The 20,820-nt window shown below is 42.4% G+C and overlaps 1 protein-coding gene and 1 long non-coding RNA gene across 3 annotated transcripts in view; one reads left to right on the forward strand and one right to left on the reverse strand.

The window, feature by feature from the left end:
- Positions 1-20,820, forward strand: part of FKBP1B (FKBP prolyl isomerase 1B) — an 80,860-nt gene that overhangs the window by 55,516 nt on the left and 4,524 nt on the right. The window lies entirely within an intron of this gene.
- On the reverse strand, positions 14,413-19,834 carry LOC127049817 (uncharacterized). The gene is made up of 3 exons (XR_007774074.1): positions 16,882-19,834; positions 14,700-14,767; positions 14,413-14,533 (listed from the first exon to the last, which is right to left on the reverse strand). It is a non-coding gene; the product is annotated as an uncharacterized LOC127049817 (long non-coding RNA).

The following is a 20,820-nucleotide window of genomic DNA, read 5'->3' on the forward strand; positions in this document are numbered from 1 at the left end:
TGAGTAAATAATGAACAAGTCAAGGGAGTGAGAAAAGCCCCATGACCTCTGCTTGCACCAGCTATAATTTTGACGTTCTTTGTTGGTGATAATCCCCACTGGCTCATGTGCTGTCTGGGCTCAGGCTGGTCAACCAAAGACTGAAAATATTTCACTGGGGAACAAAAACATTGAATAGAATGAAAGGAATGAAACACTTACCTTAGAATTAAAATCTGAGAAGGATTCAGTTTGCTCATCGAATGAAATGCCCCACAGTTTGGAGTGCAGTTCACAGACTTATCATTTAATGGGAAACTGATCGACATATTAGAACATACATTAGACCAGTGAAAATCAACACACACATCTAGAGTCCACCACACAGCTTTCATGGAGTCCACTGGTCAGATCATAGTTTCTCATCTTTAGCCTGAACTTGGGCAGAACAGCGTCCTGATCACAAGAGTGAATTAGTGTTTAGCAACTAGACAGCCAGGATCCTTCTTTTCCCTTTCAGGCAGCCAGAACTAGGTGTTGGGGGAGACAAGGGAGAGAAGACATGGAGTTATACAGCACCATAAAATAGTCACAGTAAGACCTTGAGGGCACTTTGCAATGCGATGTGTTAGTCACACAAGGCCAACATTGCAGTGGGTGGTCAGCACATTGGCCTGTGCTTGTTTTGTGACCCTCAGCAGGGCCATGCAGTGATAGGGTGACCAGATGTCCCGATATTTGGGGCTTTGTCTTATATAGGTACATATTACCCCCCTCCCGCTGTCCTGGTTTTTCACACTTGCTGTCTGGTCACCCTATTCAGTGACAAAGTGTCTCTTCAGCTCTCCAAGGCTGAATGATACTTCTATACGCAGTAACTTTTTGCTAAAGCATTTTACTGATTTTTTAAAAGAGAAGATTAATATAAAATTACTCACTTGTACATAATGAGCTGGATCAGAGTTCAGGGTAACTTAATTAGAGCTCAGGACAAATTTATAAACTTTATATGAGACATTAAAGACTTTAATTATTTAGCCTCACAATAACAGACTTTTAATTTTGTCATGATCTCTTATATAAGTGTTTTGCTGAGTATTCCTGTAATGTTCTGCTTATCTAACCCTGTGCCAAACTGTTTTTGGAGGTGCGTTGTTTTGTTTTAAGTGATTCTAAAGCTTCCAAGGGCAACTATTCATTTCAGGGTCCTTATTACTAAAGACATGCTGCTGCAGTGATCAGCCAATGGCAGTCCATGGACTTCAGTTATAAAGTATCTTAAAAAGCTACTGGCTGTGAAGATCCTCCCCCAACACCTCCCCTTCAATTGTCTTCGTTAGAACTGGCCCTATCTGGTTTTGTGTATGTGGTAACAGAGTAATCACTGGTAAGAGTTTAAGACTTAACACCTTTTAATCACAATAAAACAAAAATTGTAAATGGTCATTTGCTTCTTTCCATTTTGTATAGATTTAAGGCAAAATTCTGCTCTCAGACTCATACGACAGATAATCCCTAAGCACTGTTTCCACGTATTATTCTCCTTTCATCTATTCATAGTACCCTCATTGTCCCCTCTGTAGGGAGAGGCGAATATTATTATTATTATATTTGTATCACAATAGTATCCCAGGGCCTCATTGTGTGAAATTCTGAACAAATAGGTAATAGGAGAAAGTCCTGGTCCCAGAGAATTGAGAAGAATGGAGGAGAGAAGGTTGCAGTTGAATATATGCAAATATTAATATACATTTGTTTTTTTATTTTTCAAATTATATTATTATAACTAAATAACATGAGAGCCAACTAGCCCCATCTGCTTCTTAGCCTAGTTATCTATTTCTTGTAGGTGTCATGGCTGATTTTTTGTAGGTGTTATGGCTTAGGTGAGCCTTGGAGAGGGAATTGGCCTCACAGACCAGTTCTGAGAGAGAGAGAGTAGTCAGTGCACAGCACTTTGGAGTGAAGGACTGCTGTGTGCCTCAGAGAAAATAGTTTTGTCTTGTGTTTGCTTTGAAAACCTTGCTTTCTGCTGGCAGCCCTGCACATTCCCTTGATGTGGAAATGCTGGTACTACAGTATGTACAGTATGAGCACGCAGCTATTAATACCCCCCTTGGGAACGGGAGGACTGGACAGTACAGTATGTGTGAAAAGACATCTTGTACTGGTGGTATTGTGACTTTGTGACTGAGTCATTCCATCCTGTCTGATGCCACTACAGATCCCAGTCACTTCAGTGATGTAAGCCAACACGAGCCTGCATTATATTAAGCACCTAGGGCAGTCGCCCAGCTTTCCCACTTTTGTCTCTACTCACTTTAGGTCTGTAAATATTTGTACTGTCCGCATCTATTGTTGGCACAGAGACACCAGAAGAAAGTTCTCTTAAGCCTGTCTTTAAATACTTGGCTGTGTGCCAGTGAAAGTTAAACCCAAACATGTCAGCCTCTCACTGCCCCTGGCTGGTTCTTTTTTCAGTAATAAATGATGTCTGTCTTCAAGACAGGAATTTCCTGAGGGCATGTTGGCGCTTCCCAAGGGCAACTTTCTGTCATACTGGTTTAATAACATGTGCCAGCACAGTAAGCACCAGAACAGATTTTTTTTTCTCCCATTTGAACGCACCATCCTGTTTGCATCTTGGTACTTTTCCTCTGGCAAGTAAGGGCTGAGGGGCATATGTTTCTACAGTAAATCCATTTGCTCTGTGAGTCAGAGGCTCCTCATGTGCTGTTTGCTGTTGGTAGCGGACCCGCCAAATTTCCCAGTATGAAGGAGCTAATGCGAATGTCACCTACTGGCCAATTAGCACGCAGTGTCATGAAGCTTCCCTGTTGCTGCCCCCCTCAAAATTCACATCTGTGCAAGTATTTACAAGCAACAAAAATGAAGCTGTACGACACAGATGTGTCAAGGAGGCGGCTCTGCCTGAGACGGTTTATTGCGGAAGTATCTCAGGAACATGTATGAGCATTTCTATCAATACAGACTCAAACTTGGTCACTCAGACTTGAGTCAAATGGTTTTGGTGAACTAACACAAATACAACAAACCCACCTGAACTAAATCTCCCTGGGAGTTGCTTTGAATTTGAGGTCTGTGTGAACCCATAAAATAATTCATTATCATAATGAAACTAGCGAGGTTCATTGCCCTAACTGCCCTCAAAAGACCTCAGCCTCCCTTCTCACCAAATTAATCTTTATGTGCCTACAGTGGCATGTCTAGTATACTACAAGCCCCCTTCCTCCTGAAGTCTATCAGAAGGGGCCATCTTGCATCTGGGGTATGACTTTGTCAATGCCAGCTGATGAAACATCACTATTTTAATGCTTCATGTACAGATCTTGTCTCCTTAACAAAAATGTATCTACATAGATGTAGTATACTGAATATTCTGTCTTTCAAGTGTTATATGGAAGAGTCTGGAGTTGTGTCTTGTCATCTCCCTCCCTTTTCAGAAGGGTATTGATGCCAGGACCAGTGAAGGAAGAATTTGGATCCAGCTGAACCACAGTGCACTCATGTTGTTTGCTTCTGTTATTAATCCAGAGTTACAGTTTAAAACGTACTCTGCTGTGTCTTTTGTTAGTGATCCTTCCAGGGTTCCTGAGCTCTGGGTTCTGCAGAACACTCTCAGACTACAGCCCATAGTTATTCAGCCACATGAGAGAACATGACCTGGTGTGAGAGGTTGGCTATGTTAATTTGTACGATGTGAGAAGTGCAGGTCTTCTTTTCATTTGGCAAGTGCAGAAACAAATGGAAATAGCAAGGAACCAGACAGCAGGTGCAGGGAGCCAGGGTCTCATGCTTTGGGTTCTAGGCAATCAGGCCTTGTGGTTGGAGTAGTGGGCAAGAACAGGTACCAAGGATGGAAGCCATACATAGAGTCAGGACCAGGTCAAGGGCATTGCTGAAACTGGGATCTGGGACAGGCCGTAGGTCAAAGTCTGTACAAGCCAAATTAGGATTGTAGTCAGAGTCCAAAAGCAGGCCAAAGGTCAAAGCCAGGTTGGAGTCAGTCCAAGGGTCTGGAGGTCAAGAGGTGGGTGCAGGGCTGGAGTGGGTAAGGAACAGACCTGTGCCTGGGGATCATCCGACCTGGACTCTGCCCAGGGATAGGTTGCTGTGGAATGCCTGAGAGATGAGTTGCTGCAGGCTTGGCTGGAGATGTGAGTCATCGTAGCTGAGTGACCAGCCCTGGTCTGGCTATGAATTTGTTAACCTCATACAGGGTGTCTGTGAGCATGTAGGAGAAGTGAAAGTAGAATGTCAGAGTTAAAGGCGGAAATTAAGACTACATCCTAAGATTCAAAGCTGAGGTTGTCACAATTATATGGATCAGTGCATGTTTCCCCCAGTATTGGGCCAGATTCTTCGCTAGCTCTGTTGACTGGAGTAAAGCTACACTAGTTTACCCCAGCTGAGAATCTGCCCTGTTCCTTTCAGATAGTAATGTGGAAGACAACTGGAAGAGATTGGAGCAAAGCTCCCTAATCTTTATGAAGGCTTCTTGCGTAGATAAAAAAGGAGAGGATTTAAAAGAAGCAGTCCTGCTTCAAAGTGTTTAACACATTAGCAAAGCAAGCAGGGGATAATGAACCTACTCTGAATGAGATCTGAACAATGTAACCCTAAAAATGCAAAGAGCATAGATTCTGACATCATTACTACCTGGAACACGCACGTGGGATTGATAAGAAAGCAACAGAACTGAGAGGGACAGCTCAAGACTAGGAATTTGGTAGCATTGTAACCGAAAGACACAAATTAAGATAATGGCAAAACATTGAAATGCTTGTATAGGGCTATTAAACAAATTAGGGCTCAGGAGAACATGCCCTGATGAGAATCTGTACAAGCAAACTGAATATGCCTCAGACTCAAAGCCTATGCCGTGGTTAAAAATGGGTTGTGAAATTGTCGCACTTGGAAACGCACCTGACTCTCCTCAGATGTCACAGCAACAGATCTACCTCAGAGAAGGGATGCAAATCTGTGGCTGGATTAGACTGCCAGCCTGCACTCTTTCTACGGACAGTGTTGAGATAACCAAAGTCCCAGAGCTGATCCAGCAGAAGCTTGGTATTTGACTCCAAATACAAGGAGGTTTCCTATAAAATTCAGACTTGATACTGGGGCTGAGGCTAATATTATCCCAGCACATATTATAACACAGATTCTGGGTTCAGTCTGCATATGACAGCCTAATTTTATGCTAGTAACATGTGGTGTCTCTAGGACAGAATCTGAAGGAGAAATCATCTTCACAGCAGCAACAGCCAAGGACAGTTTTTTACTATTAAAATGTCTAACAACTATTGGGTAAAGAAGCTGGCACTGATCTCAACCTAAATTCAAAGAACTGGAACTGTACGCATCTATGCACACACCATCAAAGAAGAACTAGTGTTGACAAAGTATAAGAAAAGGCAAGACCCTTTATATATGTCAGAGGAAGGTATAATCCATCCAACATGGGGCTGGCTACCCTCACTGTGCTTGGGGTTTGAGCCCCCATGATCGTCATTACTGTCTGTTTCTAGCAGGAAGCTCCATAATGCGATGCCCTCACTCTCCTGTCTCCCAGGGTTTGGCATGATTTTCCCAATTGTTTTTTGGTTATGTAAACCCCCACAAAATAAAATGGCACTTCAGGGGATTTTAGGGATTGCTGGATTTCTAGTATAGTACATCGCAAGTGAAGCAGCTTTGATGGATCCCCTGAGAAAGTTGCTACAGGATGACATAATCTGGTAGTGGGCACCATAACATGACAAGACACTGCAGCAACTGAAAATGACGGCCTGCAATGCACCAGTAGTTGGATTCTGTGATCCTAACAAGCAGCTCACTATTCAAACAGATGCATCTAAAGACTGTTTAGGAACCTGCTCATTGCAAGATGCAGGTTTTGTGCCTATATTACATAACAGAGGCAGAAAACATTACACCTACATTGAAAAAGAACTATTGCATTTCCCACCAAAAAATGCCATCCTGTACCTAACAAGGTGCTTGTAACAAGGTCCTCTCCCCAGCCTCCAAAGGAGCCACTGCCCTACCTACAGTCTCTTTTATGCAGTTTTGTTGTCCAAACTTAGGTCAAATCAATAAAAACTCGGTTCCCTGGGCTACAGCTGTCAGGCTTTTTCCCTTCTACAGTTCGCAGGTCCCTTCTACTGCTCCTCCCAGGGGACTCAAGCAGACCTTACTCAACTGGACTCCCTATTCCCAAGGAGCAGGAAGTGAGAGCCCCATGTCTACTCTTACTGCCTCTTCCTGACTCACCCAGGCTCCTCCCTCACCTGGTCTCTCTGGCTCCAAGCCCAGGTGCCTTATTTTAAAGCTCAACTGGTATCAGCTGATCACTCACAGAGGCACTGGCCTTATTCCTTCTTAAAGGGCCAGTGTCACCCTGTGATAGTGCTGAAATCCAAGTGCAATCTGATCATAGAATCGTAGGACTGGAAGGGACATTGAGAGATCATCTAGTCCAATCAACGTCACTTGTGGCAGGACTAAGTATTATCTAGACCATCTTTGACAGGTGTTTGTCTAACCTGCTCTTAAAAATCTCCAGTGATGGAGATTCCAAAACCTCCCTAGGCAATTTATTCCAGTGCTTAACCACCCTGACAGTTAAGAACCTAACCTGAACCTCCCTTGCTGCAATTTAAGCCCATTGCTTCTTGTCCTACCCACAGAGGTTAAAAAGAACAATTTTTCTCTCTCCTCCTTGTAACAACTTTTTATGTACTTGAAAACTGTTATTATGTCCCCTCTCAGTCTTCTCTTTTCCAGACTAAAAAAAACCCAATTTTTTTCAATCTACCCTCATAGGTCATATTTTCTAGACCGGGGTAGGCAACCTATGGCACAGGTGCCGAAGGCGGCACGTGAGCTGATTTTCAGTGGCACTCACATTGCCTGGGTCCTGGCCACCGGTCTGCGGGGCTCTGCATTTTAATTTAATTTTAAATGAAGCTTCTTAAATATTTTAAAAACCTTATTTACTCTACATACAACAATAGTTTAGTTATATATTATAGACTTATAGAAAGAGACCTTCTAAAAATGTTAAAATGTATTACTGGCACGCAAAACCTTAAATTAGAATAAAGAAATGAAGACTCGACACACCACTTCTGAAAGGTTGCCGACCACTGTTCTAGACCTTTAATCATTTTTGTTGTTGTTCTCTGGACTTTTTCCAGTTTGTCCATTTCCTGAAATGTGGCACCCAGAACTGGACACAATACTCCAGTTGAGGCCTAATCGGCGTGGAATAGAGCAGAAGAACTTCTTGTGTTTGCTTAGAACACTCCTGCTACTACATCCCAGAATGATGTTTGCTTTTTTTGCAACAGTGTTACACTGTTGACTCATGTTTAGCTTGTGGTCCATATGACCCCCAGATCCCTTTCTGCAGTACTCCTTCCTAGGCAGTCATTTGCCATTTTGTATGTGTGCAACTGATTTTTCCTTCCTAAGTGGAGTACTTTGCATTTGCCCTTATCGAATTTTATTTACTTCAGACCATCATAAATCACTTGAGACCATATTCTGGAAACACTTTGAAACTCCTGCAAGGTAATAGCACAAGCTACTTGAACTACAGAGAGATGATCTGAACATTATATACACAACTGGTAAAGAAATGCTGATTTCAAAACACACAATCTAATGCTGTAGCACAGCAATCTACAGAATCAGATTCTGAACTCCTTGAAGAGAAAGCTGTTTATGAGATTGATGTCACCTTGATATTAAGTATGGAGATGCTACACAGATCATGAGAGGACACATTAAAAGACACCCATCCGCAAGCTTTGGAAAAACCCGTATGCAATGGTTGGCTATGGAAGGAGGAGACAAGTCAGTCCTAAACTGATGCCATATTGGGCTTTGAAACACATGATTGCCAAACAGATAATATATTGCCCGAGAGTGGCCCAACACATAATGGTACTTATCGAAGTACGCAACGTATGTTAAGAACACAGGGCAGCCAATCTGAATCATTATGGCCTCACTAGATTCCTAATACATCAGCGCACAAAATAGTTGCAGGTATCTTTGTCTTCAGCAAACATTTGTAATGACATTAATGATGTAGCACATGCAGCGGTTGTCATATTTATAACTCCAGGTATTCCAAGGAGTTAGTGCATGATCACATTCCATTTGTAAGCAAAGAAATGGGTACTGTTGCACTCACATGCCAATCCAAGATATTTGCATGGCATGGCAGAGAGAACCATTCAAATAAAGAAATCGGTGTTTAACAGAATGACTGCATCAGGTAACGTTCCACACTCAGCTCTGTTCAAGCACAGCTCTGAGCACAGCTCTGATGCTGAGAACAAATCTTCCCTCATCATGTATTACTAGACCCGAACACCTCCAAGAAAGCTCTTGCCTCACTGAAGCCATTGCAAAGCAGGTGGAAAAAACACAAAGAGCAGATAACCATACTCCTACCTGTCTTCCAGCTCAGAGATACAGTCTGCATGGAAACCTCACTAGGCTGGCTACCAGGAAAAGTAGTAGACAAATAGATTAAGAGCCCTATTCATGCCATGTCAAGATGCTTACAGAAAACAGAAGGCATCTCTGACCCTGATCAAGCTACATCAGTAAAGGATACAATGCAGACATCTGCAATGGAGGGATGAACTCAGTACACCTCCCTAGTTTCAGAGACAGCCTCTAAACTCTCAGATCCCATCACCTCAAGGCACAGCACTCCAATCACAAGGTGCGATAGGCAAATTTACTAGGAATGGATGGATTACTAGGAGCCTTAGAGACATGGACTTGTTGGAGAACTCTTCACAGGAATTGTAAAAGCAGCAAAGAATCCTGTGGCACTTATAGACTAACAGACGTTTTGGAGCATGAGCTTTCGTGGGTGAATACCCACTTCTTCAGATGCATGTGGTGGAAATTTCCAGGGGCAGGTATATATATGCTAGCAAGCAAGCTAGAGATAACGAGGTCAGTTCAATCAGGGAGGATGAGGCCCTGTTCTAGCAGTTGAGGTGTGAAAACCAAGAGAGGAGAAACTGGTTCTGTAGTTGGCAAGCCATTCACAGTCTTTGTTCAATCCTGAGTTGATGGTGTCAAATTTGCAGGAATTGTGTTAGAATACAGTCAGAGCCCATGATAAGGAGTGAAGCTCCACAGGGTCACATGTTAACAATCTCTGTCCAAGGCAGATGAAGATAAAGTTGTAAGAAGTTATCAATGATGCAACAGATGGTGTGTGTCAAGTCTGGTGATAATGATATTGTTTGTTATATAGTGGTGTTTATTGCATTGGGAGGGAGGGGCTTTAAAGTGAGAGAAACAGACACAATGCTCTTGGACCACGTTCTCTGAAGGAACATGTACACTGAAATAGTCTCATTTACAGTACATAGTGATTTCATGGGAACCAGGCAGACAAGTGTCTTGATGTTTTTTGAGATTTTTCTGTTCTTTACTTTGGAGAGTAACTTTCACAGAAAATATTATAATTCAGTCTAATCAACGAACAACAATAATAATGAATCTCTCAGTGTATTGCTCATGAACGATATTGGCTTGGAGCCCTAGAGACTGAAGCCCTCTATCTGAATATAGACTAGAATATGCAGTGGATATACAAGCTTCTCTGCACAGCCTACCTCCCCCATGTCCTAGAAAACCTCCAGGGATGAAAGGGTAGGTCAGTCTCAATCCTTAGCTTCTCTAATGAGATGACCAACAAGAGTGCTGACTGTGTGGTGACCTTTATCATGCGGATGCTTGTCTGATAGGAACTGAGATCATCAACTTGCTTCATATAGGACAATCTTCAAATGGCAATCACTTTCAGTCTCTACTGACCTGGGGTGATAAAAACCAGTGCCTTATCAGTCCGTAACCAGTCTTGTGAGCGGATGCAGAATTTTCTCATCCCTCCGTATTTTCATTTAATGTCATCATCCATAAATTGTTTGTTTTGGAGCCTGAAGTCTTGCTATCTCCCATTGCATCAACTGGTGTGTTGGTCCTGCTGCTTGTGCAATGCTTTCCCATTGTTCCTGTTGAGCTCACTCGCAACAGGTGTTTGTTTCTGTTTTCCCCTCTGTTATGCCACCAAGATATTTGCTGTGATTTTGTCTTTGCTGTTTGTACCTGCTATTACTTCCATTGAATTGAATTCCCATACAAATGTCCTTTGTTTCAAATGATGCTAAGGATTATTTCTCTTAGTTTTGCTTTGAAAGATGGTGCAGATTGTTCACATTTTATTCCTATTGACGTCAACAGAAGTTTTATCTGGCTAAACAATGCAGGGTTACCCCATGTTATGTCAATCACAGCTCAACTTTGGATTTACAGAGCTACTGAAAATAGGTGCTGGGGTCTCTTGTACAAATAACACCTATTACTTCCTATCCAGTGTGGGTCACAATGTTTTTCCTTAAATGTGATCAGAGGGTTTTTGTAGACTGGGTCTTTACCAATTCACAATTTACCAATTCACACCTCTGATAATTAAACTTAGCTTGCCTTTGATTTTCAGTAACCTGTAGGAAACACTGAAATACAGTAAAGTTATTTATATTATATATATTTGATTATTCTTTAATTTTTTAAAAGATGGTTTTACAGTAAATTTTGTAATTCTCCTTTTTCTTTTGGATACAAACACTTCCACATTAAAGGGACATGGTCAAGATAAAAAAATCAGTTTAAAATAAAATGTTCTCATGCAAACATTTCTCTTCATAGTGAGCCAAAATTTCAAAAATTGCCTCGGTTTGTACCTGTGCAGTTTTGTCCACACAGTCTCTCGCATGCACTGTTTTTGAGCACTCTGACATATCTGCACAAATGATAGCATTACAAATATGAGCCCCATTTGTGTGCACAACTGGAGGGCAAATTTCCTAACTGAGATGTAGTTGTATGTGAAAAAGTCCTCCTAGGAAGTGGTGAAAGCTCTATTGCTTTGGATCCTTAGGCTAGTCAAAACACTAGCGAATGGACTGTAGGGAACAGCCCTGTAGTATCTGGGGCTGGGTGATCCAGCGGGTCTTTTCTATCTCTAGATTTTATGAATCTCCAAAGGGAATTACAAACAGATAGAGGCTGGATTGAAGCCCCTTTACAAATTTGCCCTTCCCTAAATTTGGGACCCAAACTACTCAACAATTTGCCCCTAAAATGTTTATTTTTCATTCTCTTTGCTTGTGATCTCCTAGTTAGTCTAGAAGAATCTGTGTGGCTTGTTAAGAACATGAAAATAGAAACAAGCTTAGAAATTCCTATTGTTCTTCAGAGAGCCTCCTGTCTAATGTCCTGCAGAGCTGTGCCTGGGTCCCATCTGTCAAGATAACAGCTGCCACTTTTCCCCGCGTTAGTTTGATAAGATCATAGAATCAAAAGTTACAGCTGGAGAAGATCTATTTATAACAACAATCAGTGCTGCTATAGCCCCTTTCAGTTGAAGCTCTGAAGGCACTTGAGAAGTATTCCTCAATTAAGCCTCCCTAGACCCCTGAGTTAGGTTAAACCTCATAATTAATACTGTTATTCCTGGTTGTGCAACCTATTCGCTGTCTGACTTGGTCAAATCAGTAATCCCTATTTTATAGAAGGACAAACTGAGGTTTGGTTACTTGGTCAAGGTCCCACAGGTAGTTGATGGCAGAACCAAGTCATTAAGACTCTCGGTCCCCTGCTTTGATCACAGTCCCACACAATTCCATCTCCTTTCAGGATTGCTCCCTACAGAATACTCTCTAGGGCTTGGTTCACTTTACTATTAAATGACTTTAAGCCAGATCCTCAGCTGGTGTGAATCTGCTGAAGTCAGTGGAGCTGTGCCAGTTTACACCAGCTGAAGATCTGGCCCTTTACCAGCAGCAATAGGTATTGAGTTAAACCTGGTCAAAATGGCATAAAGAGATTGTCTCAGCTGTCAGTATTTCAGCATGTAGTCAGAGAGTTTACTGGCAGAGGGATATATATAACACTGCTGGTGTCTGCACTGAAGCACATTGAAAACAAGACTGGGAAACACTAGTCTGTGTGAAAGCAGGCTTGTTCCTAGCAGCTGGGAAGAATAAATTATACACAGTTTAACAGATTTGCACCTTTGATCAGTATAACCTATATTTTTAAAAAAGATGATAGATTTTGTAACAATCTGAAATAATAACGCTCTGTGAATGAGGTGCTCTTTGGAACGTTGACGCCTATGACAAAGATAAAGAGTGTAGATGTACTGATGTGCAGTCATAAAGCAGGATGACACCTCTGACCATAAAATGCTGATGATATTGTATATAGTTTGTTAATAAACCCTTGGCAGGGTTCACACAAAGGCTGGAGTTAACGATTATCACATATTATTTATAGAGTGCTGTCAGTATGCACATTACTGTGCAGTAAGTGACTTCTTAACAGGTCCCCAAACTGACAGTCTGAAGGACCTGAGGCAGAATGATCTAGAGCAATAAGTTTGGGATGCAAATCAGGAAGTCCTGAGTTTTAAATCACACTCTGCCTGTGACCCACTGGGTAGCCTTTGGGACGTCACTTAGGTATGTCTGCACTGCAATAAAAGACTTGCAACATGGCTGCGGCTGGCCCGGGTCAGCTGATTTGGACTCGCAGGGCTTGGGCTCCGGGGCTATAGAATTTCAGTGTAGATTTCGGGCTCAGGCTGGAGCCCAAGCTCTGAAACCCTGCAAGGGGGCTGGCGTGGGAGAAGAGGACGGTCTTGGAGCCTGGGCTACGGCTTGAGCCAGAATGTCTGCACTGCAGTTTTATGGTCCCACAGTCTGAGCCCTGCAAGCCCAAGTCAACTGACCTGGTCTCTGAGACTCGGTCCTCTGGTTTTTTATTGGAATATAGAGAAACCCTCAGGGATGTCTACATTGTACACTAAACCCTCTGACTCAGGTCTGATCCCAAGCCTTTCTTCTGTCCATGCACAAATCAGTCTGACTCAGGTCAGCAAGCACTCATGGCCTAGGTCCTAGGAACCTGCTAGGGGAGGGGATCAGAGCCTGAGTCCTGCCGTGACTTGGGTCGAAACCCATCATTTTACAGTATGGTTGCAGTTACAGTTGGGTCAAGCCACAGACCCAAGTCAGAAGGTCTGCAGAGTGCAGTATGGACGTGTTAGCATGGCTGTGAGAGTTGGGTCCAGCAATTGTAAGCCTGGGTTTACAATGCAATGCAGATGCTCAAGTGTGGGTTTGGAAACACTGAGTCCACAAGCCCAAGTCCCACAGACCTGAGTTTACAATGCGGTGTAGACATACCCTTAATTTCTCTGTCTGTCCTTGACCAGGCTATTAGGACTTTACGTAAAAGCAGTTATCTTTTTCACCTTTCTGCACTGGAAACTGTAGATATTTGTGCTGAAGTGAGGCTAGGGTTGGCAGTTTTGATTGGCAGTATTCCTAGAGATTTCATCACAGGACATAATCTTTAATTAAAGATTAATCTTTAATTCCCGGAGACTCCAGGCCAATCCTGGATGGTTGGAAACCCTAAGTGAGGCACCATGGAGTCCTGTGTGCTATTATCCCACTGGTGCCAGTGATATCATGTCTTATTTTCCAATATGGAATCTGTGACTGGAGGAGATAGTGTGTTAGTAACTTTCAGGACATTTGCAGGGGAGAGGATATTGCATAACACCTGCTAATACTATTTTCCAGTGACCTCAAAATAAAATACATTTCTGAGATAATTTCCCAATACAGATCAGAGTGCTGGATGCCCAAGATAAATATACTAGTGTTTGACTTCTGCAACGTGCATATTTTATATATGTATGAGATCATGTTTGAACTGCATTGTCTGTGTCTGACTTATTTAGATTATTAGTGACGCTGGTGTATTGACTGTGTCTTCTTTCATGGCTCAGGCAGTCGGCACCCTTTTTTGTAAATCATAATTGTTTCTTTCTAACATTTGTCTCTCTTTTCTTCCCATGTATTTGTCTTGCTCTTTCCAAAGAGTTTCTTTCTGTTGCACCCAAATACTTAATAGCTCAGTGGTTGCTAAATCCTTTGCAAAGTGTTAGATGGTTGCTCTGTTTGACAGCAATAAAGTTTCAGTAAGATGATCTTCCACATTAGAATCATAACTGTGTTGTGCATAAAGTAAATTGAATGTGACAAAGAACTGATCAGCAAGGGGGCTATAGGAAAGAGCATATTCTTAAGACCTTCACTTGGGGTATGGGAGATGGTATTTTAAAAATAATGAATGCTCCCCAGGGTCAAAATACCATGTTAACAGATTGGCACTAAGGGGTAATTCATTAATAATATTTCTTTTCATGATCAAGTTTATTGTCTCTGAATACAGACAACCTCTAAATCCAGTACCCTCCCTCCTAGACATACACAACCTTTGGGAAGCTTGTCACTAGCTTTGGCCAAGGGAATCCAGTGTGCGAAGTTGCCACGTGAAGCTTTCAGCACAGCCTGTATTCAGAAGGGAGTGCAGCCAGTGTGAGAAGGAGATTTGGTAAACCAAAGTGTTGCCAATCCTGCCCAGAACAATAAGGTCATTGTAGGTTATATGACATTCTAGCGCACTATCATGAAAAGAATATGTAATAGAATCATTGTCAATTTGTACTAGGAAGTATATCCACCAGGATTAGTAACTGGAGATGCTCACCCATGTGTTCACACATACACACACACACGTACCATAGTGGTGAACCTATGACACAGTGTCAAGTCCATTGGCAGGATACCTCAGTTGCAAGCATGTGCATCTACGGACAGGAGGAAGATCAGGATGATTAATGTGCACATGATAGTGAGATAGCGAGACTGAGAAGGAAGAGGATGCCTGATTATATTGTTATTTTATCTCGTTTGATTAGATGTTACAGGTGTTTCCTTTCTTTGGGCCAGGTTGTGCTACTCACATTCACATGGTGCAGTACCTCACTCCTTGGGTAGTCCCACCTTGAATCCCTGCCACACTCCTCGATTGTACTTTGTATTCCTTGGCCACAGCCAAGGATCTGGAACACAGAGCCCTACCCCAATATAATATAGTATATTACTGTGTAATCTGCTACAAGTGTATATTTGATATTTATTGGGTAGATGCAAACTATTTCCACGGCTGTACATGCTGTTTAAAATATTGATATAAAAATTTATTGCGTGGTTTCGTAGCATGCCCAGTATGGCCCAATTAAAACACCCTTACTCCCATAAAATAGTACCTTACTCTGCAAGTCATCCCATTGGTTGCAATGGGACTACTCATGGAGTAATGCACTACTCAGCATGAGTAAGGGTAGCAGAATTAGGCCCTAAAACAATGTCTTAATTTTAGGCCGGGGGGCAGTAGAGAATCTGTAGCTGTCCTTACGGTTGGTATGGAAATCCTGTGAAACTCATTTTGGCCTTGAAACCAAATCTATGCTTTCTTCCCTTTTGAAAATATACAAATCTATAAAGCAGTTAAGACAGAATAATATCTTCCTATGGAATGAACTAGACATTTGCATGTCATTCCCTTGACTATGAAGCCAACCAACACACAAGGCTCAGTCATTTTGCCTTGTGGTTGTATATAACACTGATATATGGCGTACTGTAATGCATTATTGAATAGTTGTCTATTGTGTCCCTGTTGGCCAATGTCAGCTGCATATTAAATAATTAATTGTGTTGCTCTCGCTCTATATTCAGTATATATAATACGGAAAGGAAAGGAAAGGAAAGGAAAGGACAGGAAAGGAAAACAGCTAAGCTGCCTGCATTTGCCTTTTAAATATCGACCCTGATTTAAATATATAGTGGCTACAGAAGCTCAAAAGTAACCATCAGTCTTTACCTTTCCTGTAATTTGAGTTAGTAATTGTCTGTCGTGGCACCAAATGCCAATACACATCTCCCCAATCACCATCTTTCTTGTGCTAAAATTCTCTCAGAAATACTGAGAAACTTTTCTTAGGTGACTATAAACTGGTGGAACAACTCAGTGGTGAAAAATACAGTCACAGTCAGCTAATCTTTTTCAACAAAAGATCACGTTTCTTCTTAGAGGGTAAACATGTTAACCTAGGCAGGGAAAGAAATAGAAAGCTGCTCAGGTTGGGGTTCATGTCCGGACTACACCTCTGGGTATGGAGCCTGTCCTTCCCACAAGCATTCTCCCTTCACTGTCTCCCAAGCAGCCATGCTCTCCAACTGCCAAAGCCCAAATATGGACAGGATCAATGTGTGACAGAGACCCACAGTGAGGGGCACAATAAATGATTCATGCAGAAAATTTGAAATTCTGTGGGATTCCTTCCATTAGTGTTTGTAAGACTTTTGCTGTAACCTCTGTGTGACGGGATGGATCACAGAGGGCTGCCAACTGATGTGCCAAGACTACTTCTGCCCCTGCTTTCCCTGCCAGCTTTGGACTCCAGCACCCTGTCTTGTTGAGCCAGACACTCCCATCTGCTCCAGCACAGACCCTGGGTCTGAACCACTTACCCCAAAGCTGCAGACTTAACTGAAAGCAACTTGAGAAGTGTTCCTGTCTTTAACACTCAGATGCCCAACTCCTAATGGGGTCCAAACCCCAAATAAATCCGCTTTACACTGTATAAAGCTTATGCAGGGTAAACTCATAAACTGTTCACCCTCTATATCACTGATAGAGAGATATGCACAGCTGTTTGCCCCCCGCCCCCGGTATTAATACATACTCTGGGTTAATTAATAAGTAAAAAGTTATTTTATTAAATACAGAAAGTATGATTTAAGTGATTCCAAGTAGTAACAGACAGAAGTGAAATACCAAGCAAAATAAAATAGAACACGCAAGTCTAAGTATGTCTCATACAGTAAGAAAACTGAATACAGATAAAAACCTCACCCTCAGAGGAATTCCAGTAAGCTTCCTTTTACAGACTAGTCTCCTTCTAGTCTGGGTCCAGCAATCACTCACACCCCCTGTAGTTACTGTCCTTTGTTCCAGTTTCTTTCAGGTGTGCTTGGGAGTGGAGAAGCTATCTCTTTAGCCAGCTGAAGACCAAATGGAGGGGGTCTCCTAGGGGTTTAAATAGACTTTCTCTTGTGGGTGGAGACCCCCTCCTCTCTCCTATGCAAAGTCCAGCTCCAAGATGGAGTTTTGAAATCACATGGGCAAGTCACATGTCCACGCATGACTCAGTTTTTACAGGCAGCAGCTGTTGTTTACATGCTACCCTGAACATCCTCAGGTAGACTTCTTATGTGGATTGGAGCCTTCCAAGATTCATTGTCCTTTATGTGTTTCTTGATTGGGCACATAATTTGCACATTCCTTTCTCAAGAAGCTGACCAAATGCTTTACTAAGGCTACTTAGAAATCAAGCAAGTACACAGCCAATATTCATAACTTCAAATACAACAATGACACATGCATACAAATAGGATGAATAGCTTCAGTAGATCAGAACCTTTACAGAGATATGTTACATGGCATATGTAGCATAAAACATATTCCAGTTATGTCATTATACATTCATAATCATATTTCCATAAAGCCTTAGGGGTGCACCGTCACACTCTGTACCAAGAGTGTTTATTTCTGATGCAGATAATTTTCAGCAGTTAAAAAGTGAGAGGTCATGAAGTTTGGGTGGCACTGAGGTAACCTTGGGGTTGAGATTAGGGACACTGAGAGGTATGCATGCAACTAAAGTATAGTCCTTCTCCCTGAGCAAGAGAAGAAGGAAGATGCTGAGCTTAATCTGTTGTTTACTGGGAGCAGGTAGTGCTCTTGCCTGACACAGTGAAAAATTCCTGGCTGTGAATCTATGTGAACTGTACCTTTGCAGTGATGATGAACTGGCGAACGAAGGTGTAAGATGAGTGGGGGCAGGTGAGTGACTGCTCTACCCGCATGCATGTTAGCACTTTGTGCCCTTTGGTTATTTCTCTGGGAACAAGTACAAGATACTGACTGAGCTTGCCAAAAAGAAAAGAAGAAGAAGAAAAAGCAGAAAAGTTAACTGGTGCTTCAACCCTCCTGTCCAACACTGATGCGCACTTGAACTGCTTAGTTCTCTGTGTGTTCTCTTTACATTTCTGCAACCAGCTCTAATAATTTGAATTACTCCTATGTACAACGAGGCAAATTTTTTGTTAGTTACTCTGGTGCAGAATTCATAGAATCATAGACTATCAGGGTTGGAAGGGACCTCAGGAGGTCATCTAGTCCAACCCTCTGCTCAAAGCAGGACCAATCTCCAACTAAATCATCCCAGCCAGGGCTTTGTCAAGCCAGATCTTAAAAACCTCTAAGGAAGGAGATTTCACCACCTCCCTAGGTAACCCATTCTAGTGCTTCACTACCCTCCTAGTGAAAAAGTTTTTCCTAATATCCAACCTAAACCTCCCCTACTGCAACTTAAGACCATTACTCCTTTTTCTGTCATCTGCTACCACTGAGAACAGTCTAGATCCATCCTCTTTGGAACCCACTTTCAGGTAGTTGAAAGCAACTATCAAATCCCCCCTCATTCTTCTCTTCTGCAGATTAAATAATCCCAGTTGCAGTAACAAGTCAAGAGAATTGCTCCCTATTTACACAGATTTAACTGTCGGCAAATTTGGCTCAAGGTTCCTATGGCGGAAGGTTTGCGGCACTACAATAAAATGTAATATATGCCCTAATTCATTGGTTTTCAACCTTTTTTCATTTATGGACTGCTAAAAAATTTCAACTAGAGATACGGACCCTTTGGAAATCTTAGACATAGTCTGTGGATTCCCAGGGGTCCACAAACCACTGGTTGAAAACTGTTGTGTGGTAACAACAACCTTTTGTGAACCCCTTGGACATAGTCTGTGGATCTCCAAGGGCCTGCTGACCACGAGTTGAAAATCACTGTCCTAATTCAAAGGCCACTGAAGTCAATGAAAGGACACCCATTGACTTAACTGGACTTTAGATCAGGACCACACATAGCAACATTCACCTGGCTATCTATACTGCATATGATACACATAGTATTTTGTATTAGTAGTTATGCTTTTAATATTGTACCTTAACAGAAACACTATGTACTTGACCTACCATTGCTATAATATTGCCCTTTTTCCCCCCTTGCGATTTTTCGGAAGAGGGGGATTTGAGACTGAAGAAGCAACGGTTTTGAGAGGGTTAGTGAATTATCTGTAGGTGCATGTGATAATAATCTTGGTGGTGTTTATGAATATTTCAATTGCTTTATTTATTTGTTGTTTTATTGCAGGGATTGTGTAGATTTTAAATGTTGTAAGTTTGGTAGATGTGGCAATTTCCTGCAATATCATTGGGGAGATCTTATTGTATTAAGTTTAATGCAATGGGAGGGGAAGGATAGCTCAGTGGTTTAAGTGTTGGCCTGCTAAACCTAGGGTTGTGAGTTCAATCCTTGAAGGGGCCACGTAGAGATATGGGGCAAAAATCTGTCTGGGGACTGGCCAGCTTTGAGCAGGGAGTTGGACTAGATGACCTCCTGAAGTCCCTTCCAACTCTGATATTCTATTCTATGATTCTATGTATCGTTGTGGGCCAGGGATTGTATGTAATCCCATGGAAGAGGATGACCTCAGCTCCTCCAGGAACTAAGAACAGTGGGGCAGGTTTGGACAGTGATTAGGCAAATTCACTCAGGTTGTAGCACCTCTAGAGAAGTACCATCCAATGGAGAGATACACATATATTAGTTCAAACTGGATTTTCCAGAGGCCAACAGACAAAGAAAGGGCTTTTGGATAAATAGCCTGAGTTTAAACTGACTCAGGGCCTTCTTTCTCATTCAGCAAACAGACAGGACTTTCTGTCGAAGCCCCCTCCCCACCCCACCCCCCGGTTCGTTCCTGGGAAAGATTAGTTGCCGCTTGGAATGTTGTGCTCTAGGGCCCCCCCGCCACCTCCTGCCATACTGAGCTGCCACTTGTCCCTGGGGAGCAGGGCTGAACCAGAAAGAACCTTTCCATCACTGCTGTTCATTTCCAGTTTGGTGCCTCCATCAGGTGGTGGCCCTTGTGCAAAGTAGGCTCTGAGCTTCCTTCCTGTTCCCTGTTGCCGGAGCTTGGCCGCGCACACCAGAGAGCTGTTGTGGCACAAGCATGCCCTGGCAGGTATATTACAGCTGAGTCCAACCATCTTCTCGCTATTTCGCTGAAGGGGTCTCATTGTGTGTGGTCTATACCCAAAGCTAAGAACTATCAGGGTGGAAACCATTTAACATGAGAATGTTGGTTTCCAAAACTGATGGAGGTGAAACTTGTTACCTGTGGCAGGGTGGGTCTCAGAACTGGGACTCAATCAACACTGACAACAGTCGACATCCACACTAGGGAGGCGATACTCTGCCAGTGGAGTGTCTCCTTAAAAGTGATCCAAGCTTTCTGGACTGGAGAAGTGCTGCAAGGACTGGCTATTGGGTAAGAAATACCTTACTTGACGTGAAAGGAACTTGTTAATAAGTATAGGCTCTAGAATGCATTTGATATTTTTCTTTTACCTGAAACTCTTATGTTTCCAATCCTGTTATTTGAATCTTTAACTCAAGCTTTGATAGCTAAACTTTTATTTGGTTGTACTGTAGACATGTCTAGTAACTTGCGCTAAGTCGAGTGTTGGACCAAGGTGAAGCTAGTAAACTGGGGTGCATGGCTTCCACGGAGACAGCGGATCAGTGTACATTGTGGCTGTCCAGGAAACAAGGAACTAGGCGCTCTAGTGTACAAGGTGCGGTGTGTAAATTACTAGCCTGCAGAGGGAAAGAGCAGGATTTATGGAGCCCAGAGTGGAGTGCGTGTATTGCTTGCAGCTGGA

The sequence above is a fragment of the Gopherus flavomarginatus genome, chromosome 4 (assembly GCF_025201925.1).
Source record: "Gopherus flavomarginatus isolate rGopFla2 chromosome 4, rGopFla2.mat.asm, whole genome shotgun sequence".
NCBI classification, from domain to species: domain Eukaryota; kingdom Metazoa; phylum Chordata; order Testudines; family Testudinidae; genus Gopherus; species Gopherus flavomarginatus.